Below are 27,103 nucleotides of genomic sequence, written 5' to 3'. Positions count from 1 at the left end.
GAGATTCTTTTTGCAGTTGATTTTCTCCTTTTAAAGGCAATCTGTACTCTAAAGGAGAAAACAACTCTTTCTTAATCCTGTCTTCCTTGCTAGTGTTGCTCTACCTTTGTCAAGGCATGGGATTATCCACGGCTGAATATGATCTGGGCCTTTCCCCAGTGGTAAGCATTTGGGATGGGAGAGAAAGCAGGATAGCCATGCTTAGCTTTAAAGCCATCCTTAAAGAGATTCAGCTTCCCCTGGGAAGGGGCCAACTGCAGTATTTTACATTTGAGCTCGTTCCAGCCCTAAGATCTTGTCTATCTGCGAACACGGGGAGTTCGGTGTGGTTGGGAAGGCCAGCAGTGGTCCTTCAAAGGGAGCCTCAGTGATCCCGTTCAATGCCAGCCCACCAGGATGATGTCTGGACCTGCAGGCCAGCTACAGTTCTAGACTACGGTCCAGCAACTGGTAAAGTACAAACGCAAACTGAACCTGCAGTCATGCATAATGGCAAACTTCCAGCTCAACCCCGCAGTCTGCTCTCTCGGACCATGAACACACAAGCTCTGGCGATGGGAACACGTGTGTACACGCACTGAGGGCCCAGACCTTTGAGACTGCAGAGCAAGCTCTTTACTTCGTGTTCTTTCTCAGAAAAGCATGCAGAAGCAGTACAAACAATAGGTCAAACAAATTTTTAGCTGTTTAATTAAAAAAAATCAGCCCTGTTGCTGACCTCATCCTTCAGAATCCAGACTGCCCAAGTCCTCATTGTTTCCTCAGTTACCAGCCCCACGACAAGAAGACAGTGCTGATACACCCTTTTGCCCTTCCAGCCCTGCTGCCACATTTGTAGTGGCATCCATCAGCCAGGGCTGGTCTCTGAAAGTCATGGCATCCAGCAAACCAGCCCCTCCTTCTTGGTTCCTCCTGCCGTGGCATCCAGCTAACAGAGATGTCTTGTCCAGTCTGGGCCCATTTAGCTGTAGTTTCTTGTCTCCCCTTTCTTCACTGTTTTGTGATCTCCTCAGGGCTGACTTTTCGGTCATGTTTTTAGAGCACGCTTAAAAAGATCTTGCTCCAACGTTCCCAATCTTTTCTTTCTCAACCCTTCTTCTTACAAAGAGCTCCTATGGGAACACTGCTCTTCCCTGTGCTTCATTTCATCATCCTCCACCCTGGTCTCAAATATTATATGATAGATCTTGCTGATTCACCAATTAAATTGAGCAGAATAATTTAGATTCTTTTTAAAGTAATTTTTAACACACCTTAAATCAGTCCTATTGATTCTTCTCTCATGTGGCCCCTGTTAGGTGTTTTCTGAGAAGGGAAAAAAAAAGCATCACTTTTACTTTTTTTTCCCCTGACTTTTGGCTTTTGTGGCAGCACAATATTTGACTCTCTGCTCCTTGTCTTGCTCTGAAACAGTTTGTCAAATCTCCTTCAACAATTACTGTCTGCTCCTCTATTATTCACTTTCACTAGCTTGATTCTTTCCTATCAATCAGCCTTCTTTTCCCTCTCCAGCCTGCATTCTGTCAGCATAAGTCTCCCACCTTGAACCACAATCCAGGGTAAATGCGGACTTTTAACCCTTCCCATGAGCGCCCAGCCCTCTATACCTTAATGCCAATGCAGCAGTTAATTTTCTGTCTCCCTAGTTCAGCTGAAGCTGTTCGAGCTCTCCATCATCTCCTCACTCTTTTGTCTCCATTTGCTAGTGTGGGTTTCTGAGTCAATAAAACAGTTTTCTGCAGTTTTTGCTCACCACCCCAATGATGTTCCAAGTTTCATTGACATTTTGGTGGGTACTGTAAGCTTTTAGGGCTAAAGCAAAACCTACTGCAGTACCGTAGCTTCTCACTGATTTCTGCGTGCTTCAAATGAATCTCTGTCAAAGAACTCGCCACACTCTGAATATCTCCTCCATCTACGTAATTGGTTTCAAGTAAGACTGTGGGGAGGTTGTTTTGCTCCTGAAAACAAAAGTTGTCCATTCATTATGACCACAGAAGTGCATTCTGCTCCATGTTCTGCTGTGGCCCACGGTGTGCTCTTCTCTTCTTCCCTTTGAATCTCGCTGCATCCTCCCTCCTCCCCCCAGTTTCACCGTCTGGAGTGCCAGTATCACTGGGTGCATTCACCTCAGAGCCTTCATGTGTTTACATTTGAAAGGCTCTCAGAGAGATAGGTTTTCATAAGTAGGAATTAAAATTCTGTTTTTATCATAATCATTAATAAAGCAATTAATTTGGTCCGTGTGTTATAAAATTCTAAGACCTTTGGTAGCTCACGCTTAGAAGTACATGTCTTTTGTATTAGTGAAGTGATAAAATTCAAACTGAAATAAGAAATGTTTTCTGCTCTTTACATAGAATGTGAAAAATTATGCTAGAATTTTACTGGATTACTAAAGGCGATACGTCGGGGGGGGCTATTCTTACTCAATGCTATTTAGTCTCATAAAAATTTGAAATATTACATTTTTTCCATGAAAAAAATAGTTTTAAGGTCAAAAAATACTGTTTATTTATGAAAAGTGTATAATTTTGTACAACCCCAAAGCCTTAGTCATGAGACTGTTCTTGCAGTGGCCTGCCACCAGTGGCAGCAGCCTGCATGTCGCAGCATAAATCCAGTGTGAGCCAGTGGAGGGACAGACTCCTACGCTCTGCAGGTTAGTGTCTGACCGTATTGTTCATATGGAGAGAACTGGAAAGTAATTGTATCTATGCTTTCTATCAATTGGGATCAAAGCTACTTAGTTGGCTGAGACATGCTTCCTCTGAATCCTCATTTTGGGTTTCTGTCATGCTTCTCTAATCTCCTACAAAGTTATATTTCCATAAAAAACATTTCCATTTTTCCTGCTTATTTTTGTTAAGTGGAAAGTCTCCTTAATGATGTTTCTTTGGATTCAAAACCTCCTCATCTAGGTCAGCATTTTCAGAATGCCAGTTTCCCAGTTGTTATATTGCTACGCCTCAAATCCTTAATTTTAAACAATAAAAGTCTTGGAATGGTTCTTGCTTTTCTTTAATTTCCTTCCTTCTGAGAGCTGAATTTTTCCTCTCATCACAGTCTCCCTCCCAGCTTCAACCCATTTATCAATTTATAAGTCTCGCTTCTTCCAGAATAGTTTTTCAGATACATATTTTTAGATGAGAGCTGTTCCATCTTTCCAAAATGATCACTTCAACCCCAGCCACTGGAGCTCAGGCATACAATATTTAAATTATTATTTATAGTACAGGAACATGCAGAGCCTTTCATTAAAGATAAGGCATTAGGCATGTGCCTTGATGAGTAAAGGCACAGTGAATGATAGTCACTGCTCTGAGCAGTTTGCACTCGTAAGCCTGGGTGGACTTGCTGGGAGAATTTAAGGAGAAATTTAACCCAGACGCACGTTAGCACCACCCAAGGTTGGATACAGTCTCCAGGTCTTGTCAGAGTTACCCAGCCCTGTCTCCCCCATCAGTACCACCCCACCTCAGTGTGATATTGGATTTGTCTCAGTACCCGATAGCAAGAGAGACAGCAGGACGGGATCAAAGAGAGGAATAAGGGAACGGAGTGCCGTGAAGAGCACGACCACCCACGGGAGATGCCAGGTGAGCACAGATGGGCGCGTCTGCCGCCTCCGCGCAGCGTTGTGCAGTAAAGTGATCCCCAGAGCTGCGGTGGTGGTGTAGCTCTAGGGCACAGTGACGAAGTACCACCTTGAGATAAAAGATTACATGTAGAAACATGGCCAGATAACTCCAGATTCCAGCATTTTGCCAGTCGTTGCTAGAGGTCCCTTTTCTCCAGTGTGTGCCTAATTCTTTTGATTCCTCAGCTAGTACCAACTCACAATCTGTCAGGCTTCTACAGAGCCTGGTGCATTTCTGTACTGAAAGAAACCTTTCTACTTGGATTACCATTTATAGCTCCAATTTTTTTTTAACTAAGTGGTGTAAATTAGTTCTGTGTGACTTGATGGATTCTCTCCCTCCCCCTTGACAACAGTGATAAAAGATCTGACCCCTTCCTGGGCGTTTGTAAAAACAAACATACACAATCTAATTTGTTTAGGGCCGAGCTTTTAATTGCTTTACCATCACAATGTGAAACTGAATGCTTTAGCAATCTTGGGGATTGATCGACCCATTTATAATAAGAGACTTGACTTGAGAGGGGTTATCACCCTTAGATGTAGTAATATAAACCTTTCTGGATGGTCGGGATGTTGGTGCCGACTTCTGTGGGGCAAGGGTTTGGTGTACAGCTTCTGAACCCTGCTGTGGTTGCTGCTGAAATGTCCTAGTAGAACGGTCTTCCAAGCTGCACTTCTTATCAAGACTGAGCGCTATAACGGAGAAATGAAGCTTAACAGCACCGGCCAGGTGTCTGCTTCCAGGTGCCTGAAAATCAGGCCGTGTTCCCTGACCTAACAGGGAGGAATGAAAGCCCCTGCAGGTTTAATGGGGTTGGTTTTGGGTTTTGACTGCTCAGAATTAGGATTGCAAAGCAAAACCAATAGTTATATGCAGAACATTCCTGGTCTTAAACTACCCCTAATTAATTTAGGGCTTTTAGCCCTGGACCATAGATCATAAATCCTCCTTTAGCTTTTCAGAGGCAGCACTGCTTTAGCCTTCTGTTTGTGCTGATTAGTATCAAGTCAGAATAATTCTTTTTTCCCCAGAGAAATCCCCTGTGTTTTACTCATAAATAAAAAAGAAAAGGAAGAAACATTCTTGATGGTATTTTTGCGATTTGACTCTGCCATCAGAATAGAGCTGCACACATACAGCACTTGTCGTCCCTAAAACTTACATTTTGAAAGTTCTTTGAAGATGTAAATTACAGATCTTTCATATGAAAAGTTAATGAAGGACTCTAAACAAAATAAAATAGAAATGATGACATGAAAGAGCCTTCTTATGGCTTCAATAACAAGATAAACAGTTTAATATTCCACATACTGCATTAAAAATAACAGCTGGGCTCTATGGAGACGAATCCCCTAACTCAACTACATTGGCTTTCACATTAGCCGAGGACAGTTGAGGAGACTGATGACTCTCCCTTAATTGTCACCTCCTTTTGGCCCCCGGAAACACTGAAGGCAGCCAACACCTGCTAAGTTTTAGCAGACACCACAAGTACTTTAACAAATACAGTAGTAAAGTGCCATTACCACCAACACTTCAGTAGCCTCCAAAGTGATAGACATATACTGTATTGACAGCCTAGAATTTTAATGAGCTATAGCTGTTTCAGACTGTATTGATTGTTCTTTTTTTCTCTTCCTCCAATTCAGACAAGAGGAAACAAGAACCAGCATTTCATTAAAAGCAGACTTTGTCCAGTGATTCATATTTCATGAATACTTGTGAGTGAACATGTCCTATAAAATAACCAATTAATTCAGCCATGTTAAGACTCAGGCTGAAAACTGAAAAATACACCGCTACATTTACAGAAGCCCGGAAGGCACAAGGTTCAAAATTTCCTACTGTATAAAAAGTTCCCAAACACGATTTTGATCCACATCCTTTGGTTCACTTCACTTCACTTTCTACTTCTCGGCTTTTCTGACAGCTTCTCCTGTGTATATTGTTGTGGGTGACTATTGTACCGTGCTGTTCACAGCTCAGGATGTTTCAAGATACAATGCCCATTTTTCTGTGAGTGGTTTTTGGTGGTGGTGGTTTTGACAGCATCGCAGATTCAAGTTAAAAGTGACCAAAAGAGCAGGGGAAGGAGTAGCCTGCAATAATGATTTGCAAATTGTGTTAATTTCATAGTGGGATCCTGCTTTTTGATAGGATTTAATGCGTAATGAGCTCCTGAGACGTTATTTTTGCTTCAAAGCTTTGCTGAGTACTAGATCCTATTAAATTCTTGCAGTGAACACACCAAAAAATACTTTGAGCTAATTTTAATAATTTTTAATTGAAGGAATATTTTTATTCCAATTTGAATATTCAAGCTGTTTAAAAGTTAACACATTCTCAAAGTATTCATCAGTCTTTTCTTTCCATAATATCTTTTTTTAGGCAGCCTGTGGCTTTTTTTTTTTTTTTTTTTTTTTTTGGTCCGGGATTTTTTTTTCAGACCCAATGGAAACAAATTTAGACTTTTTTTTGCTATTTATTTCTTTTAAAGTGCCTGCATGCTGCAGTTTAATCTCCATTCTTTTTATTGCTGTTTTATAGTCAACCATTATTGTTTGTTTGTTTCCTTTTCTTCTTCCTAAAAGCAGAAACAAAATACAAATTTCCCTGCTAGTTCTTTCTTGTGTCATAGCAGGAGCTAGATTTGTGTGTATGTGTGTTGTGCTCAGTAACATATGTATTTCATTGTTAGTAGCGTTGTTATATTATGTTAAATCTTACGGACCCCAACAGAGACTGGCATCCCAGGTTGCAAGACAGCTAGCAGGAGACCAAACATCACCATCTACATGCATAAGCGAGAAATGTGTTTTACTGCCATGTTTCAGGAAGGGAAAGTAGATGCAGAGAGATTCAGTGACCTGGCTCAAGCCTTCCTAAAGATCTGGGATGGGTTCCCATAGCCACAAGACTGGTTCTCTGTTTGATTTATCCTCTCAACTTTATTCCTGCTCTCCAAAATCCCATTGAAAGCTGGAGGGCAGCAGGCAGTGGTGTGACAAATGAAACACAGCTGTGTAGTTTGTCTCTTATACAACCCTGCTCATTTTAAGCGTGATATAGACTAAGAAACCGATGTTAAAGTGACAGCTGTGCTGAAGGCAAACCCTGGCTGAACAAACTCTGTGCCTGAGGCCCTCCTACACGATGACCGCTCAAGCTACGGCAGGCGTGAAGAGGTCCCGAGTCCCACGTCTCTCCCTGCAACAGGATTTGGGGCTGGCAGAGGTGAGAGTTGCTGAAGCCTGCATGTGTGACCCCCGCTTGCCCATCATTTCCTTACGGGTGTCAGCAGGGAGCATGCAGCCAGACATTTGGGTGACAGAGGCGTGGTGCGGCCACGGGCTTAGCTGTGGGGACCGAAGGCTTTTGGTTTGCGGCTCCTGGTGCAGCTGGCACAGGTGCTTTTTTTCTGGTAAATCAGAGTGACCCTTAATGAGCCAGTCAGTCTTTCTCTCTCCATCTTCATGTTAATTTCTAGGAATCAGAGACAGATGGTTAAGAGCTTTGAGATGTTTGGGGTGACCTTGGGGAGGCTCTAACTACAACGCAAAATTGCAAATGGTAAATGCAGTAAGCAGATTAAGAGTCTGGCACTCTGAAAAATCTCAAGACCTAGTCTTATGTTGCTATTTTTCCTCTATGGCAAACTTACAGATTTCAGAATGACTTTGCTAGAGCAGTGACTTGAAAATTATAGTGAGTGAGTGTTCCCTTTTAAATAATGGATTATGAGGCAAAGATTAATTTTTTGCTCAATTTTCACACTAATTCAGTGCCTTGCTGCCAGCGGAAGCACAAAGAAGGACATGAATTCACAGTGGCTTTCTTTTCATTCAAAGCCTTAACATGCTTTTATTGGATGGGACTGTTGGTAATAAAGTCCCATCATTCACATCTGGCTGCCTACCTAACCACAGGACTTTGACATCTCTGGAACATCCTTTGGTTAATGTCATCAGTGAAGGCAGTCAAACCACTTCTCAGCTTGCTCAACACCTGTCTACAGGAAAGGAGTCCTCTTCTACTGCGGAGAGAAGGTCATATACCAACAATCCCTATGACAGCCAACACTCTGCAGCTGCCAGGCTCTGCTTATTTTTAGGCCACTTGGAAAAGGGGGAAAGACAGAGAGAGAGAGAAGGGGAGAGAGAGAAGGAAAGAGAGAAAGACAGGCTCCTGGGAAGAGGTGAAACCAGAAATGCTATGTCCCAGAGGCGTTTATCAGCCCAAATGAAATGGAAACGGTGAAAGGGAAACACTGCTTTGCTTTTCTCAAAATTGTATTTCCAGTTGAATGAGTTGAAAAGAAAATATCCTTTCCTTTTCCTGTGATTTTGAGAGATCTGTTTGCTAAGTCTGCAGGCTTAGTAGGAGAGACAAGGAGTATTTATTTTCCATATACGTTGGTAATTTATGAGGTTGCTATAAATGCAGAGTTTGTGGAAGTAAAATCAGGCCATGAAATAGAAAGGATTTTATTCAAATATCCCAGCTTATTAATTCTTTCTAATTCTTCACAGAGAAGCAGATGAGTGAGGATGCACACAAGGTTTACTGAATTTTAAGAGGGAGAAGATCCAGTAAAAGTAGCAAATGCAGGTATTTTTTAAAAATAGAAAAAGGGGAAAGATAAGTGAATCTTATTAGGGTTTGAAATGTGATTGAATTTTCCTTTTTCTATTTTGCCATCAAAGATGTCAGAAAGAAGTTTACTGTTCTGGGAAAGGGTCTTGCATTACTAACTAACCTGCGTAAAGTGGCTTCACCTTCTTGTGCAGCAGGGTGTGACTGACAGGATGTAAATGCTTCTCTTATCTATGACACATGAATGGGTGGAGAGGAGATTTAGAGCCTTGAGCAAGAAATAAGATGCCACAATTGCTTTCACTGGGAATTAGTGTTCCACCAGGAGCAGAAATGGGGCAAACGTATTGTTCTTTGTGAGTAACATTAACTACCAGTTCCACTGAGTGCCCATCAGTATGCATGGCTGTCTGTTGTATTATTGTCCTGCATTGACCTCCAGAAGCCTCCAAGAGGATGAGAAAGTGGGGAAGGTTCCTATTACATGATGTGCTGTAAGAAACAGAGAGGTAGAGGTGCTGCTAAAACGTCGCAAAGTCTAAGGCTAAGATGCTCTACCTGAGAGCCTCAAAAACTTTCAGAAATCTATCCTTTTAAAGTGCTTTTTGGAAGAAAAGGGTCAGCATAGTGTGAACCTTCAGTATCTGCTGGCTTCGTGTCAGCAGGGTCTCCCTGGGCGTGCCACGCTTCCCAGTGGCTGCTTTACGTTGATATTTGGATCTGGAAAGGGAGAACACATGAAAGTGAGGGTGTATTGAATGTTGGAGATAATACGTTATCTGATACTGATCTCACTGAGCAATTGTTTGGAGGCCTTCACCAAATCAAGTCCTTTCTATGAGCTAACTTTCGAAAAATGCAAATGTCCCATGAAATAACTCCTTTCTTGGCGGACCCAGAGGCCCTGCACTGCCTTCTCCCACCCTTTGCTCTCAAAGTTTGTAACATCTGAGCATACTTAGTATTTCCCAGCTGTCTTTAGGGCGTCTGTTGGCTTTTGCCCCGCAAATTGACACTCCGTATGCTTTCGGGTGTGAGGGATGAGGGTGCAAACAAATCCCATGATGTCCTTCATAGCTGTTTTCCTGGCAAAGAGGAGCAGCTAAGCCCCAGAATGTCAGAGCAGCTGGCGACAGCAGTCACCACCCAGCTCTCTGGGCGAAATGAGATGGGGAGGACGGAAGCTAAGCTCTGTTTCTTTGAATTAAACTGATTAGGGCTCTGTAGTTGAGGCAACTGGCATAAACCGAGGGAAAAGGTCACTGCAATGGCTCTGAGTGGAAGCATAAGCCTCCTTCCCACCTTGGCATCTCCTGACCTTGTGTGTCCGTCTCAGCAACTCATCTCTGCAGGGGTTAGCTGTGATCCCCAGAGCCCCCATGAGTGCAGCTCTGGCAGAAGGTACATTAAAGCTGGTAGTGTGTGGTAGAGGAGCAGCACTGCTCCCGGAGTGTCAGTTGGCTGGATGACACGGAGCAGTTTCACAAGGCAGGAATAGACTGGAAGTCTGTGATGAGACCGTGGGACGGAGGGGTTTAAAGAAAGACTGGCTCTGGAGTTCCTAGTCCAGTGGTAGCCCACAGGGGGCTGTGACTGGAGCTGTGATGGCAAGATGAGATGAGCTGCAGTTCATGTAGTGCAGTAGTGCACTAGTAGTATCGCAGTTCGTGGTACTTTGGTGTCTTTTTTTGGAATGCTTTTGATAGTAGAGGTGGCATATGACCTTCTGCATTTGAGATCTGATGGCTCAGGAATCTCCAGCTATACTATTGGCCATCAGTCCCTATCCTCGTATACAGAACTACTGCCAAGCTAAGAAAAGCCTTAGAGAAAGCTGGCTTTTCTAAGAAGCAATTCCCATTGTTACATTCGCTAAGACTTCTGGACCCCTGAGGTATACAAGGGAGTGTCTGAGTTGTAAGTATCAAAAGAAATTAATTATTCTATATTATAATTAAGACTTTTTTAATTAGCTGAATAATTAGAATTTCTCTTGCGTTACAGTGCAGCTTTTCACATAGCCAGATAATCTGAAACTTTAGAGCTATTTACCTGAGTAAAAGAAATTTCTAGCATCAACAATTCTCTTTCTGTAATAAAATGTAGTAAATAACAGTTCTGCTGCTGCTGCAAGAAAGGCAGCTCTCTAAAAGAAGTCTGTCAAGTCAAACTTGTCCCTCGAAATGTATGTTTTGTAAAAGCCTTCAGAAAATGTTGGGTCGAACTGTTTTAGTGTTATTGTGAGGAAATCAATATTTCCCTGCAGCCTTTGCAACCCCCAAATTGTAGCATGTTGTTTGTGCAGAAGCTGAAAGTGAAACTGTCTAAAAATGAGAGTGAAGTAAACTGGCCTTTTTCTATAATTTGCCCTAAAAGCACCTGAGGTAAACAAAATGGCACACTTGAGCAGTCAAAAATGAAAAATTCTCCTAATGTAAATAGCTGAAGTCGCGGGTGTTGGTGGGGTTTGGGGAGGGTTTTTTGCTTTTCTTTCAGCCTTCGTCCCTCATCTTTCCCGTCTCCTTCAACGTTCTGTTACTCGTATGCTGTGCTAGATACTACCATGCAGCATGTCTTCCAGGCTTCGTCTCCCAGTGAAAGCATCAAGGAAACCATGCAAGATCCCCACGTGCTTCAACACTGAAATTCGTGAATTGCCTGCAGTGGCTCTCCCACCCCTGGAGAAGAGAAAACCTTTTTGTATTGCTCTGAAATGCCATCAGCGTGCATCAAACGGAGGTAGGAGCACCAGCTCCATCAGACATTGTGATGCATTTGGGACCCTCGAGCTGGCAAAGAGATGTTCAGCGCTCCTGCGTATTCCCCGCTGTGAATTCGGCCAGATGATGTGGCCATGGGTCAAAGGCTCTGTAGGGTTAGGTGATACCAGGGGGAACAGAGTTTATGATCTTGGATACTGTGGTTGTAGATGGGTATTTTAAGCTGCTGAAATTGAGTTCAGAAAGGAATCACATTGGTTTGGGGAGCTTGGCTGAGACGTCTGTCAAGAAAATGAAAAGGGAAAGTCTGGGAGACATGAAACTTGCTCACAGATACACCGGTGTGGATGCAGCAGCTTTACAATGTCATATGTTCACCTGCATCAGACAGACAAAAAAAGGTTAAGCCAGGTTGTGGGAGCAGGAGGGCAGAGAGCAAAGGACCAGAGGAAAGAAAATGCTGTGCTGACTGGCAAAGAGACTGCTCTCTTTGTGTTCTTTGTGCTTAGACTGAAACATCTTCACAGGATTTTTTTTCTCTCTAATCTGGAAATAATTCTGACTTATTTTAAGCCTTCTATTAAGACAAGTCACGCAGCACTGCCTGGCTGGCAGCAGGAGGCTGTGTGTGCGCGTGTGCGCGTGAACCTGTGTGTGTATTTCCAAGGGTGCTGCCTACCTTCTTTAGTTGACACTGCAGTCAATTATTGTGTTTTCAATTATATATAAAAGGCAATGATGGAGTTTTTCAGCTTTTATAACACCACAAATCACAGGGTCCTTCGCTGTACAAACAGCGTTGCTGCCACAGTGTAGCACGGCAGCTCGTGGCAGAACTTTCCTGTGCAGACTTCCAGAGGAACCAATGCCACCAGGGACACCCAAACTGCAAGAAGACCACCATGGGGCAGGCGAGCCCTTGCAGGCAGCTGCTCCTCCAAACGGTCCTTCAGCCACCAGACCCCGACTGACAGACAAGGAAGGGCAATGCAGTCCTTGGGCTATGCCATGGAAGGGGAGGAAGACCTCTTTGCTGCGTGCTTCACGTGTTCAGCAGCACGTTTCTGAAGCAGCTGTGCAGCTTGGATGAACAAGGAAGGGTTACAGGTGAGGAGGTCATTCATGAAAAGGGTCTTGATACAGAGATTGACGTTGGCTACAGCACAACTTACCATGAATACCCTAGCCACACAATAGGTGTCTTGCCAACCCAAAGTAACTTGGTGGATCTGAAGCGAATAGGCTGCAAAACTGTTGGAAACTGGGATCTGCTTCATAGAATGATCATTTAGTTGTACATAATTTAGTCACATAGCCACTGTTGTATTTGGAAAGCTAACCCTAGAAAAAGGGGGTTGGACTGGCAGATCAGGAGTGTTGTCCTTTGAAACTAGACTATAAAGGAAAAACCTGAGGATGTAATAGTACACGGCACCACACTCCTCATTAGTACCCAGAAGATGCCACCTACGATCCAGGGATCTGAACAAGGACTCACCACTGTGAGGCTTGGTCTTCCCTTGGCTTTGGCATTTGGACATGTTAATGCACATGTAAATGCCCCAAAATTGTCTGGTACAAGGGCAGCACTAGCAATTGTCAGTGTCTCCAATTTTGTTTAGTAAAAGAGATATTAGCCAAGCCATTTTTATTCTGCTCTGTACTGGCAGGGGTGTCTGAATGCATCATCAGACTGCATTTTACTTGTGGCAGATTGGTGGTAACCCAGCAGTCAAGTCTATGAGAGTGAGGCTGTGAGACTCTGAGTGGAGCAGGAATAGAAATCAAATCATTGCCACATAGGGTGAACAAGAACACTTGATTTCTGAGACTCCAGTAAGCAAGTAAGTGAGAAAAATAAACAGAAGTTGTCAGCTAAACTGACTATATTGACTGCAGTACAAACTGGAGAAGGAGTAGTGACCCTGATGACTGGGATGGAGACGTTTAGAATGATCCCATTTCACCCAGGCCATACCCGAGAAATGTATGCTCCCTTGCATAATGAGTTACAAGCATGCAGGCAAGGAGGATCCCATCATGGTAAAGAATGCTGTTAATTCAGGGAGACAGGGACCAGCACGAGAGAGAGACCCCTGAAAGACTCACTGTTAAATGGAGTTGGTTACCATTCAAGGCTGAGCTTTCGCCATGGAATTGGGACATTAAATAGGGATATTTGTGTGGAGTGGACTGTGGCTTTAGGCAAACAGCCCAGTTAGACCAATTCTGGTGAAAATCCTGGAGCTAAAGCTGGCTGAATGCCCACTGACTGGACTCGACAGGACACTGAGTTCCACGAGCCTGCAGTGGGGAGCTAGAATAGGCTACGGTTGTTGTGATGAGTGTTGAGATTTTGAACTGGCTTGGCATCTAAGCTGGAAGAAAAAGAGCAAGTCAGATGGGGGACTGGAGTCGTGTATTGTTAGAGAACGACTCCTGGGATAGCTGCTGCATTATTGCTGGGGGACACTGAAGTCCTATGGATAACAAACTGGGATTCAGAATCGCAGTGCTAGAGGTTAGGCGTGACTGTGGGACCTGGGAACTCTGCTAGCATAAATGAGGGGCAGGGGTGGAAAGACATGCTGGGAGCACTGGAAGGATTCTCTGGAAAGAAAAGGAACTAGAAACAAATCTAGTCAAAGCAATTGGTACCGGTAATAATCACTTCCACTAATCAAGGTCCTGAGGACAAACAAACCCAGAGCTCTGGAGGATGAGAGGGACCCTTACAGTACTGCAGTATAGGGCACTCTGCCCACGGGAACGCAGAGGGTATTTTGTCTGGGCTGGGTAAGTCTTGGAAGTGGCATTTGAAGTAGATGTGAAACAGGGTTTGGAAGGAACTAGAGAGCCTGGGAGAAGATATGGCTAGGTGGAATATAAAACCCATTAGTGTCTTAATGCATAAATTGGCAGAACTGTACAATAGCAATGGAAAACAAGATACTGGGAGCCCAAACTGTTATTAGATTTTTGGTGCCTTAGCGGCTATTGAAATTATTATTTTGCAAGAGTGCGTGTGCCTACAAGGTACACCATACAGACAAAAGGGTACAGTGGTCTCCTGCGGTGCAGGGAGTGTATCAGCTCTGCTCCTACAACCACTCCCAGGGCAAACTGCTTACTGGAGAGTGCGGCTGAGTTTTCTTGTATTCAGCATCACATGCAGGATAAAAAATGGGCTTTTCTGAAGCCTATTCCTTAAACAAAATAGATTACTTTATATCTGACTAACTGTGGAAGGATAATACAGAAATAGAAGGACTCGTAATTGTCTTACCTACAAAATTATGTACTCCGGTAAAGGCTCCTGAAATAGTCAGAGCACCTCAGGATGAGGGTGAGTTACCTTTCTGCAAGTATAAGCTTGAGATAAGTTGGAGTATGGAAAGATTAATGCCTTTGCTTTAATAACAGGGCTTGATCCAAGACTGCAGAGACGATGTAAGTACCCAAGCGAAGCCCAGAAAGGATTGTTGTCCACTATTAATAGCCTGGTGGATCAAGGAGTGCCAGTGCAATGACCCAGTGTGTGTAATTCCCCTGTGTGGCTGGTATTAAAGGGAGATAGAAAGATGCATCTGACTGTGGGTTTCAGAGCATTAAATGCTGTAACTCTGCAAACATCACCTCTTCTTGTTAAAATGCCAGAAATTACGGCTGCAATAGTACAAGGAGCTAAGTGGTTTTCAGTCATAGATCTAGCAAATGCATTTTTCTTTAGCCCTTTAGCAGAGAAATGTCCATAAAAGTTTGTTTTTACATTTCAGGAGAAACAAAATTGTTTCACATGAGTTCCTCAAGGATTTCACAACCTCCTGTGATCTGTCACATGCACATCACATAAATGTGGGAGAAATTAGCCTGGGGTCCAGGAAGCATGTAACATCATATGTGGATCACACCTGAACTGGGGGGATTCTGAAGAACAAACGTGTCAGCAGACGGGAAGTCTTGGCTGCAATCCAGGAGAAAGGATTGAAAGTCAACAGACAAAAAGTTCAATTAGTGCAACAAGAGGTAAAATATTTAGGAGCAATACTAGGTATTGAAGGCCAGACGACTGATAAACAGAGTGTGGAATTAATTCAAAAGCTACCCAGCCCCACTGCTCTGCCTAGCTAAGAGCACTGTAAGGCACATTTAATTGTATGCAGGATTTTATTCTGATGTTCACTGAAGTGAGTCGTCCTCCAGCTAAGCTTTTAGAGAAAACTAGGCGGTGGGAGCAGGGTACAGAAAAGCAGGCAGCTTGGTCGAGCTGAAGCCAGCCCTAGCCCAAGCTGCAGTGTTGGGCTACCTGGACCCAGGAAAACTTTTCACATGTGGTTTGCCTCCCTTAGCCAGGAATCAAGTGCCAATTTGGCAAAAAAAAAGAAAGATACTGTGTTACAGTCTATTGTCTGTGCGTCTCAAATCTTATTGACACCGCAACTCCTTGTCAAAAGGAATGAGTATCTTTAGTCTGGAAATCAGAAAAATTGGATTATATCGTTGGAGGAAGGCCAATGGCACAACACACCAGTCATGCTTCCTTGAAATATATTGTGTTCGATAAAGCACAAGATGGTACACATCTAGCTCTAGGCTGGCAAAATGGACCCTCACGTTAATGACTCGGGGAGTTAGACCTGGAAAAGGACACGTGACACAAGGCCCTCCATACCTTAATGGTGGAGGGTGCTGAACGTGAGTGTCAGATATTGCAACCTCCTGATGTGCAGTGGCCTGTGCAGGTTTAATTGCCTCTGTCAAAATACACCGCATAAACCAGAAATCTGCTTTACAGGTGGTTCGAGTTCCCACAGGATAAGGCTTGCACGAGATTTGCTCCAGTCCATGTAGAGAAGAGCGGGAGGTAGTGGGGCAGGTCTCATCTCACTCAGTACAAGTGGCAGAAATCCCAGCTGCATTGTCAGGTGTGCTTCCCAGCGGTATGAGCAAACAAGGGTGATGGATTTCATTTGACTGAACAAGTTTTTTGCCCAGCTAGGTATAAAGCAGCAACGACACATAACAGAATACCCACAAACCTCAGGATGTGAAGAATTTGGCTTCTAAAGGAAGCTTTAAGGGAGTTAGTACAGGTGAATGGCAAAAACTAGGATGTGGTGTTCCCATCGAAATGGCTCCAAAAATTACTACGGCCAGCCATGATTATATTCTTTTTACGACCATGACATGAAGGGAGTTGCGACTTTGACAGCATTGGTGGTTAAAAATCCTCCGTATCAGATGAATAACAACTGAAAGGTCGCACAGATTAATGGATAAAAGGATTTGACAAACAACTGCAGCAGGATAATCAAGAAATAGCTGAGCAATTAGGGCAAAATGTTCATAGAATAGATAAAAGGTAGAAAGTGGTAAATAACCAAGATGAAGAATGGCAAGTAGGGTGCCAGGTAGTCTATCATAGGTTTCCTGGAAAGAAGGACAACTTGGGCTGTAAGTGGGATGGATCTGGCACCAGCACAGATAAAGGCATTTCCATTGTTTATTAGTTCAAGTAAGTTCTGACAATGTGAGGCGGTTTCATCAATCACAGCTAAAGCTTTGGAGAGGAGGAAAAGACTAAACTCTATGAAAAGTTGTCTTTGTTTTTCAGGATCACATAAAGGAGTGAGTGTTAACCAGTCACCAGACCTGGATCAGCCCAGAAACATGGATTTCCTTTGGTGTGTAAGAATAGCTCTTCCAGCTGTGGTATTGGGCATCAATGTTATTGAAGTTGGGAACATGGGTGAACAGTGTTGGGTTCTTTCTCTTCTGCCTACTCTGTCAGGGCAAGGTCTGCATGGAGCATGGTGTTGCCTGTGTTTTATAGTAGGGAGAACAGGACGGGAAGGAGCAGAGCTGTCAGGGGTGCTGCCTGAGATAGTTGCATCCATCTCCTTGCTGGTTTGCACCCTCTCTGTCTAAGCAAAGCACTTTCTGCAGTCAGTATGGGTGGTCAATGTGATAAAAGCATTGTACAGGCCTTGATACACTAGATACTGGACAGCAGCATGGCCTGTATCTCTGAGATGTCCAAGTTTCCTGATCATCCAGAACTGGGTGCGTGGAGGGATGGCTTAAAGTTGCATTAGTTCTTTTCCAGAGCTAGTCTTGCTTTGCTGTGGCTGTTAGAAGAACACAGTCTCACCCAGCAGTTTGAAAGTCCTCACATTTGGTTTCCTTTGCTCTTCCCTCCATTTTACAGAGTCCCATTCACTTTATTTTAAAAGTATTGTATTTAACAGGAGACATCCCTCTTTCCTGAGAGGCCAGCACGCTGCTAACAAGTAGTGTAGACATAGCCATGCACTATTGTTCCTGTCACCTCTAATCACACGGTGATCACCATCATGCTAAATCCCTTCCTCCCACCTGCATTCCTCTGAATTACATTAAATACTCCCTCACCCCTCAGTGCAGCCTGAGCTTCTCTTTGCTTTCTCCATCTTTGGCCCTTCCCAGCCTGTGCAAGCAATCCAGTGGCTCTAATCGGGAAAACTGCTTCGTTTTGGTGGAGGGTCTCTAACTCACTACTTTTTCCCGTCAGAGAGACTAGTTTCTTCTGCCATGAGCTAGAATCCCTTGAGAGAAAGCAAGCTAAAAAAGTCTTTCAGCAGCCTTTTCTGTTCTGCCCTCCTGGTGCAGGTTGAAAATGAAAAGAAAGCGGGGCGGGGACAGGGAGATTAAAAAAAAAAAAAAAAAAAAAAAAGAAAAGAAAAGATCTTCAAAAAGGAAGACTTTTCCAGAGCCCAAACAATCAATCAGACAATAGGAGATAATGATTCCACCTCTGCGCCCTCCTCCTGCCAGACGGGAATTTTAAACCCCGCGTCTGCCAAAGGTGGTAAAAGACCTAAGTGATCCGTCTCGGCTCTGAACGTGGCACCTTGGTGATGAGCTGAAAAGCTTGTTGCTCACGTTGCAAACAAAGACTTAGCAGAGGGCAGAGGTAAAACCAACTGGGACCCGGCCTTCTAATCAGGCCCATGCTGTGAGCTCATGGTATTAATCCGACAGCCAGTGACATCAAGGCAGGAGGCCTGCGTGACCCCGAGCCCGTCCAACAGTGGCTTACACTACCCAGTACCGCGTGTTCCATTTAATAAACTCCATTGATATATTTAATAAAGACACCCCACACTTCCACAGTTTCATGTGTGACCTCTCTGTGGTTGCTACCAAAAACACAAAGTAAAAGAGTCAAGGATCATTAGCTGACGAGGCAAAACTGCCCCTTCCCTTGCTCTTCTATTTTTCTTGTGAATATCAACTGCTTGGGAGGCAGCGATTGCTTGTAATCCTTCCTGTCTCCATTATAGAAGGGACAGGTTTCTGTGAGAGCTTGGGAAAAAATTACAACATAATTGCCTGCAGTTTGGGCAGCTCGCCGTCCTGCTCACTGCTTTCAGACTCCTCATGCCAGCACCCGTCTTCTGCCCAGAGGCCGTGTCGATGGGCTCCTGAGAGCCTGCAGGGGCTGGGTGCTTCTGTCACCCCGTCTCCTCCTAATTTCATGGTGAGAGAGGAGCATCTGCAGGCACCAGGGGCCAGAGGAAATCCATCAGCAATTCCCAAGCACCCCTCTGAGGGTCCCCGGCTGTGCTGCGCAAGCCAGGGGACTTTGGCTTCTGGTAAAGGTCATCTCCCTCAGCAGGGGAGGAAGAAGATGGACATGTACCTCTGTAATTTTTTTCTAGACAGACTAGTGAAAATCTTGTAGGAAAAATATCTGGTTTAAAACCTAAAGAGAAAAGGGGTTTTTTTTGGTAGATTTTCTGTGAAGTCTTGACCTTTCCATTTGTTTTTGTTCTGTTTTTTGTGGTTTGTTGTTTTTAATTATTGTATTTGGTGGTTGTTTTTTTGCATTAGAAATAGTGTCAGTTGTCAAACAAGAGTTCTGATTGATTTGGTTTTTCATGTCTCACTTTTAACATCCTCAAAGGCATCTAATTGTTCAGGACATACTGAGTACCTGCACTTACAGAAATCAAGCCTTGAGTGGAACTCCCCTGAAAGCAAGGCACCAGGAAGCCAAGATTAGTTTTCAGAAAGTAAGTGGTTTTCATTTTTCGGTTTCTCAAGGACTCTTTCAAGGGCCAAGCAGATGGCTGGGAGATCCACAGAATGGAAACCTGCAGTTCTAATGGGGACAGAAAAGTGTGTGTGGAGGGGTTGGTTTGTTTGGGGTTTCTTTTAGTTAAAACGTCTTTTTGTTTGACAGCAATTTACGCTATTTATGCAGCTGAAATGCCAGTGCATTTTTTGTGTGGACTCTTCCTTTTCAACAAAGGACAGAGGAAATTGCCACACTAATTCTCTGAGCTTCCTAACAGCTCTCGAGCATAACCAGAAGAGCAATTTCCAACTTAAAAATACAAAGGCAAACAAAAGAATAAAAGCCGTTCAGCTCAGCTCAGTTCAGAAAGCCTCTTGAAAACTTTAGGCAGCTAGGGCTACATTCATCCTCATTGCATTTTGAGCAGAGACTGGGGCCGGTGCTGAAGACCAAGCCAACCTTAGCTGCCCCGTGGGTTTCTCGGGAACGCTCAGTGCTGTGTTAGTCTTTTGGGCAGCCTGGAGCCACCATCGGCTTGCTGTGCAGCTGGACAGGCTTCGGAGAGGCTCTAAACCCTTGCCACTCCAAGGCACGATGGCTGCGGGCAGGCAGGCAGAACGGGGAGCACGGGCAGCGCAAGCCGCAGGCATCCCCACGGCACCCAGCCCTGAGCCTGGCCGGCCGAGATACGGCACGGCTGCACCCCGAGGTGCCTCAAAACCGAGTCTTTGTACCCTGGTAAGCGGGAACAAAACTTAAAGCCGGCATATGAGCTCTTATCTAGCGCACACCATCTGGACCTACCAAAATGCCTTGTTACAATAGCAAAACAATGCTAATCTTGCATCTGCCAGTGGGGAAACTGAGTCTTAGGATAGGGGTGGTCCCGCTCCTTGGGGAGCCCCATTGCATTCCCGGGGATCCTGGAAAAGTGCACACACACGCTCCCCTCCATGCCTATGTTTGTATGTATTTGCTATGTAGGTGTCCCACACATTTTTCTTGCTAGCCTGTCATAACCATTACTAAAATATGCTTATCTCATATATGCAAATAGCAGGATATTTATAAGGTTCTTTGAAATTTCCATAATTGTGCTGTAAAAAAAAAAATCTTTGCTTATCTCACAAAGTGTTGTAACCACAGTGTTACTTTTATTGAAATCCAAAAATCACTCAGCAAAATAAGAATAGTTAAAAAACTGACAGTTTTTTATATTTTTCAAATAGAAGGGAAAGAAAGCAAGCAAACCAGAGTTTATTATTTTAAATTAGAAAGCTTAATGTTCACCAAAAAGGATATAAACTGTAAATGTATTTTAGCAGTTCCTAGAGAAAAAGGGAGAAGTTTTAATAATAACACTGTGTGCTCCTATATCATTTTCATTAGAAAAATCTCAAAGCACTTTCTGCTTATTAAAGAATGGAATGCCTCTGAAAACTCTTGGGAGGTACTATAGAAAAGTCAGGCAACAAATATAAATCCACATTATGCTCCATACTGTGATTACCTGGAACTTCCTAGCCATCTTGGGGATATACAGCTCCCTGCTACGGCTCAGGGTGACAAGTCTGCCCGCCGTGGCACAGCCTCGCCAGCTGTGACGGCAGCTGGCTGTGGGCACGCAAGGGGCTTCGCTGCGCATCTCCGCTCATTTCGTGGGCGAGTGAACCAACGCCGGGAAAGTTTTTCCCAAGCTCAAAGGTGAGGAACAGAAATGAGCGACAGGGTTAGGCCAAGCACCTCGCTGTGCTCGTCGTGGGTCCTGCCACCTCGTGTCCTGCCCCGTGGGGATGTGCAAGGAGCTCTGCGAGGATTCCTCTGCCTCCTTTGGGGAATCCTGGCCGGTCTTTGGCCTCACGTGAGTATGTTCTTCACTGGGTAGAGGGACATTCCCAGGCAGGGTCCGACCATTCACCTTGGGAACGATCTGGTGAGGACAGAAAAATAAGATATTAGCCTAAATTTAGCATGAGGCATAAAATGTTCACTGGAAGAACAAAAGGAGGAAGAAAGGCTATAATGGTAGAGGATATTCCCTGGGCTGATGAAGAAAATAATATTAAAAAAATCCCTGGTGTTTAATTTCAGAAAATAGAATAGACTGTCTGAGTGCCCAGAAGAGGAACAGCATGTTAACATATCTTAGATAAACAGGAGCCAAACTGTTAGCCTGACAGAAAAACGAGAAAGCCCATCAATGCAATGAGGGAAAATAATAAATTAAAAAACAGATGGTTCAAAGATGTGATTGCATCTTCAGCTTCAGTGAGAGGAAAGAAGGGGAATACATATGTATTACAGGCAGGCCAGGAACACAAAAGCTGGAAAAACACAAACAGAAGAGGCAGAGTCGTCATAATGAAGTTAATTAAAATAGCAGGACCTCAAGTTATTTTAGGTCCCAGTGGTAGAAACCCCAGAATTCCAAGCCCCATTCTTCATTAATACAAAAAGTTTCCTATTTCGTCCATGCTCAGAAAAGGGACCTCTTCCTTTCTGCGCTAGATAGTGAGTCAAGGCAGATGGGAATTATTCTGGGCTTGGAGAAAACAAAGAAGCACAAATTAATGGCTTACTGGCAGAAAGGCAGTTTAAAGCACTTTGCCAAGGCACATTTTATTCCTACACTTATCCTATATGCATATTTTTTTCTTTAATTCTGGTTAGATCAGAAGTACATGACCAAGCAGAGATAAATATCTGTGTTGTGTATAGGCTGAGGGGGCATTAAAACAAAAAAAAAACAAACAAAAAGCAGACAAAAAGAAAGGGAAAAAATATCTATAATGGCTGGTGCAATGACTTAACAACTTGCTTCACGTCAGTCAGTACAGAGAAAATAAAACAACCCCATCTTGCCAGCTTGAACTCATCCCATAATTCCTGTGCAGGTTTATATGCATCTGTACTTCTGTCACACATACACACACATGTGTATATGCATACCCATATATTACTTTTTCATACAAAGAAGCGCTGACTGGTTGCAGGGGGTACTTGTGGCCGCAGGGACCCTGGCTAGGATCCTTGTTCTGCCATAATGAGAAGTTTTTGCCTTTGGCTTCAAAAGTGGCAGGGTTTCACTCCAGCTTCCTTTGCAGCAGTAAAGCTTTAAATCTGTAGCTAGACTTTCTCTGCCCAGGACTATACTTCAACCGCTTCTCTCAGAAATCTGGAAATGGTTTAACTGTGCAAATTAATCATGCATAAACAATTTAAGATATGATACCGATATTATTTCAATCATAATTTGGCAAGATGATGGAGGCAGAAACTCAAACTGTGCTTGTGTTTGAATAGTGTTGATTCTTTCGGAACTATTAACTCTCAAGACCTCAATTTTATATCCCTTGGGAAGAGATTCTCTCTGTGCGTAGGGGATTAGAAACAGATCAGGAGATGTAGATTCAGTTCTTGTTATGTGACTTTCAGCTGCTTTCTTAACTTCCCGTCACCTTTTTTTTTCCCTTGTGTAAAATTAGGGTAATGATATTCTTCATATGACAGCAGCTTAATGCATTTATGTCTAAAATGCTCAGGTGAGAGGTGCTATACGTTTCAGAGATTATTGTTTATTACCACAATTGTTATTACTGATATTTCTGAGAGTTTCACTCTCACGTACATAATAAGGGCAAAATATTATGAACATTTTGCCTTATTTTGAACTTAACACCAATTTTGTTCTGAATTAATTCCTTTGAATAGAATTATTCCTGAACTACATCAACTGGGGACGAGCAGCTGACCCCAAGTGTTTAAGAACTACAGATAATCATGGATGAAAAGAGGCAAAAATACATTTTATCTCAGAAGTATCTACTGTTGTGATAGAGACTGAAATTAAACTATAATCCAGAGAGAGAGAGGGAGAGAGAATATTCTTTAATTAAAATCAGCTACCTCAAAAGATGGATATTCTCAGGAGTGAAATTTGCACTGTGCTGAAGGCTTTCTACTTAAACCCTTGATGATGCAAGGAAAAAGAATTCTCAAGGAGTAATATTGGCATTAGCAGATAGCCACTTGCCGCTGCACAATAAGGCAAAATTTGCAGAGAAAAAATACGTGGACAATAGAACGGAAAGATGGACAAAACAGGAAGCTATCTGAAACACAAACCCGTGATTATCCAGCAACAAATGAATATTTTGGCAAAGAAAGAGACTGAGATAGAGACTTGGAGATAGAGAAAGAAAAATTAAACCAGAAGCAGCAGAGATCAATGAAAACAATCAGCACTTTCTGCCAGGAGATATGTTAAAAAGACTGAAACCGAGGCTTTAGATAACGTGTTCAAAACGATCCATCGTCCCACCCACCATCTCCATAGCAATTAATGGTTCCAGCCAAGGACAAATCATGGTTCAAGCCATGGAGATTGTATGGACCCCCCGTGAAAGGCAGCAGGTGAAAGGCACAACATCCATTTTGGGGTAGTTCTGGGGCTTGTGGTGATAATGCCTTCCTCACCTTCGGAGAGATGCTGCTTCTGGCACCGCGGGAACCGCAGAGCGCGCACCGGAGGGGAGCACTGCTGACGAGCCTTTCCTAGCGTATCCTGTTCCGTTCTCGTTTTAGTTACCATCACAGATGGCTTCCTGCAATACAAAGAAGGCTCCTGGCAAGGCGGTTTGCTGGATAAGGTTCGAATTGGATGTGATGGAAGTATTACCTCACAGAAACACCCATTCACCAGCATTTATTCCGTTGTGTTCAGCACAGTGGATTTGAGCAGCTCCTTCGCGCTGGCACAGGCTTCCTCGCGCTGCGCTCACATACAAATCTCTCTTGCATGAATCTTGCCTAACAGTCGTCTGCAACCAGGTGGTCTCTGTGAGAACTGGTTATGCTGCAGTGACGAAAAAAGTATCCTTTTTTTCTTTCCTTCCTTTTAGAAAAAAAAAATTTCAGCAGCAAAGCGGAGGAGCTGCTGCGACGGTGTCAGGGCTCTCTGGCTACGTCTCTGGGGACCATGGGCAGCGGTGTGGGCAGTGGCAGAGAACCCTCCCTGTGATCTGGGCACCTTATTGCTAGGGAGAGGATGCATGTCGCTTCAGTGCCTATAAATACCTCGTAGCATCGCTGTATGTGATGCAAATGTTTTTCTGGAAAGAGCCTAAACCCACATTGTTAGTCTAATATTGGCCACATGATATTGCAGCCAGGCAGGATGGGATATGTAGCAGGGGACTTCTTAATGCATCACATTAAAAAAACCAATTGTGCAAATCTTGGTTGAGTCCAGGTTCCCAAAGAGCCACTGTGGATTCAGGACAGATTTCAGTTTAGGCAGAAGGGTTGGTTCATCATTAAAATGCATCATACAGGTAATCTGGCTCCTAGTCCCAGACCTTTAAAGGTATTTTAATACCCATAGTGTTTTAAGTGCTAAAATGACTTGACGAAACTTGGCATTAGTTACCAGCATCTCTTGAAAGGAAAAAAGAATTCATGGCAGCAAAAGAGTGAGGCCTTCTCGGCGGTGTTACTTACATTGGAAACTGGTGGATCATACTGAGCTGAGTTACAAGTTCTCAAATTTATGCTTTCTCATAGCAGCTCTCATCACTCCTCTGCCCAGTTCCTCCAGTCTTGCTGACATGGATGCCATGGTGCTGTGGAGCCCCTCTGAGCGCACAGGGCTGGTGTTTTGTGGAAGAAGGTAAGTACTGAAAGTCCAGCGATGGTGGTACATGCTGGCGAGCAGTATTCACATATTAACAGATTTCCACTCAAACTGGCAAATAGGAATGTCTATGTTAGAAATGCTGTGTGAAAGCCAAGGCAACAAAAGTCAAAATGTGCATATGAGAATATGTGGTACACACAGTGTATGTCACAATGTTTACCATCACTTCAAAACATGCACCCGCCCACAGTTCTTCACTAGCAGCATCCTGGAACTTCTCCAATTGGGATTTGCTATATGAAGCAAAAGTCAATTAAAATCAGCCATTATTGTACAGATCATGAGATCCATAGTACAAGATACCATACTCATCCCAGATGCTCATTAATAGCAGTCTGTTGCAAACAAGTCCAGGACAATTGCATGGGGTTTGTATACTTTTCTGATTGCTGTGTTTGCTCAGTTACCGTATAACATTTTCAAATGGGTCGGATTAAAATTTTTAGCAAATAGCAAATTCCCCAGAAACGCAGTTCTGTTGCATTCTGGAACTATTGCAAATGTAGGTCAGAGTCAGTAAGTAGGTTTAGCTAATGAAAATGGGGAGGGGGGAGATTTTGGGAGAAGGAAATTACATCCACCCCGCTTGCTAGAGGAAGACCTGTTAGCACCAGCTCACCCACCTTCTTTTACCAAAGAGCCTGCTGCTGTATGAGGTGTGGTGACTCATCTCTGCATCACACGAATCCTACATTTTTAGCTTGGAAAGCAACCACCTGCTAAAAGCGTGGTGTGCTTGGTTGGGCTCCTTCCATCTCTTGTGGAGCTCTTCCACACAGTTAAGAAAACGGGATTTTTCAGGGAGGTAAACTGTGTAGTCTCACATTCGGGAACTCACATAACTGTCCAACTCCAAAAGCCTAGTTCCTGCCACCCTTTTATTTGCGAGGAAACAGCATTTATTGGCCTGATTCAGAGAAACCCACCCAAGAGTGGCCTTGAGCTGAGATCAGTCTGCTGGGTGGGTGGACGCTTCCAGTCCTTCAGGCAGAGCCGAGCACTAACACGCATCTCCCAGCTCCCAGGTAATGCCTCACCACAACTACAGACCAGCGGCGAATCTGGCTGTTTATTTCCTGCTTGGATGGAAAAGCACTGACAGTTTTTTTTTAATTGAATAAAACATTCACTCAATATGAAACAAACATCTTTGTTTGGGAAAAAAATTCCCCCACCCCTACACACATGCAAATGCACACACTAATTTTTAGGGCTGATCTATAAACCAAAAAATCTGTAATTAGCACAATTTTATTTGTAATTAGCAGGGATAAGTTGTTTGCTTTAGTGCCAATATCAGTAGCCATGGAAGTGCACTCACTCTTTTGTTTTTAATTCTTCCACTGCCTCTTTACATTTAGTTTGGAGGTGAGATCAGTATCTGGAAACATGATGTAATTTATGCTGTTATCATTTCATGAACTTCAGCAAATCTACTTCCGATAATGTATTATAATTATACTGATGATCAGAACTGGATTTGAAAATGCACGAAGGCTGGCGTCAACTGCCACTGTGTGTCTGACCAGAGCAGAAAATGAAAACAACAGTTACTGGCATTTATTGTCAGAGGAGCTCCAACTCGGATTTGCAGGCAGATATGGACTGCAAAAATTAAATGGCTATTCACTTCGTATATATACCTAATTCCCGTGGATTTTGAGGTTCGCATCCTAATCTCTGTTATGCTTGTTCCCATTTGCTTCTTCCAACGGTACCCCTTTAAGAGAAGCTTCCCTACTTTAAAGCCAAATGCAATGCTCCCTGCTGTGATGGATTCCTTCTTTTTCCTTCCTAATTGGAGCCATTTCATCAGATCGAATTTTGACAAAGATAGTAATTGTCATCCAATTTTAAGGCAATGACAAGATCAATATGAATTCTCAGATGACAAGTATTATTACTGGGTGAGCACAAAGAAACAAAGAAAATGAAAAATCCATGTTCTAGGGATCAAAACAGTTAGAGGCACATGCTTGCCTTGATCCACGTGTGTGTGAATCCTGTTGACAACAATAGACGTTGTGCATGTGGATGGATGGGGTAGAACAGATGGCCTTTGCCAGTCAAATAGCGAAGGAAAACGAGCACCCAGTGCTTTAGTACATTGCATTTTCGGTAATGTGGGAATCAATTAACTTACCACCAAACAGGCTTACAGGAAAATTACCCACAGCCCCATCTCAGAGAATTCTGCTTCTCCTTAACATTTTGTGCTCCTTCTGTTTTCTGAATGTCAGGAGTAAATACCCAAGAAAACCCTGGTTCTTTAAGGTAAATATATTCAACATATATTTATGTAGGCAGAAGTACTTGATTATTTTTCTAACATTGTTTAAATGAGATGATCTGATTAGTTAACAGCCCAAAGAGTTCAGACAGGGTTCAAACC

The sequence above is a fragment of the Accipiter gentilis genome, chromosome 24 (assembly GCF_929443795.1).
Source record: "Accipiter gentilis chromosome 24, bAccGen1.1, whole genome shotgun sequence".
Classification (NCBI taxonomy): Eukaryota; Metazoa; Chordata; class Aves; order Accipitriformes; family Accipitridae; genus Astur; species Astur gentilis.
This window is presented reverse-complemented; position numbering follows the sequence as displayed.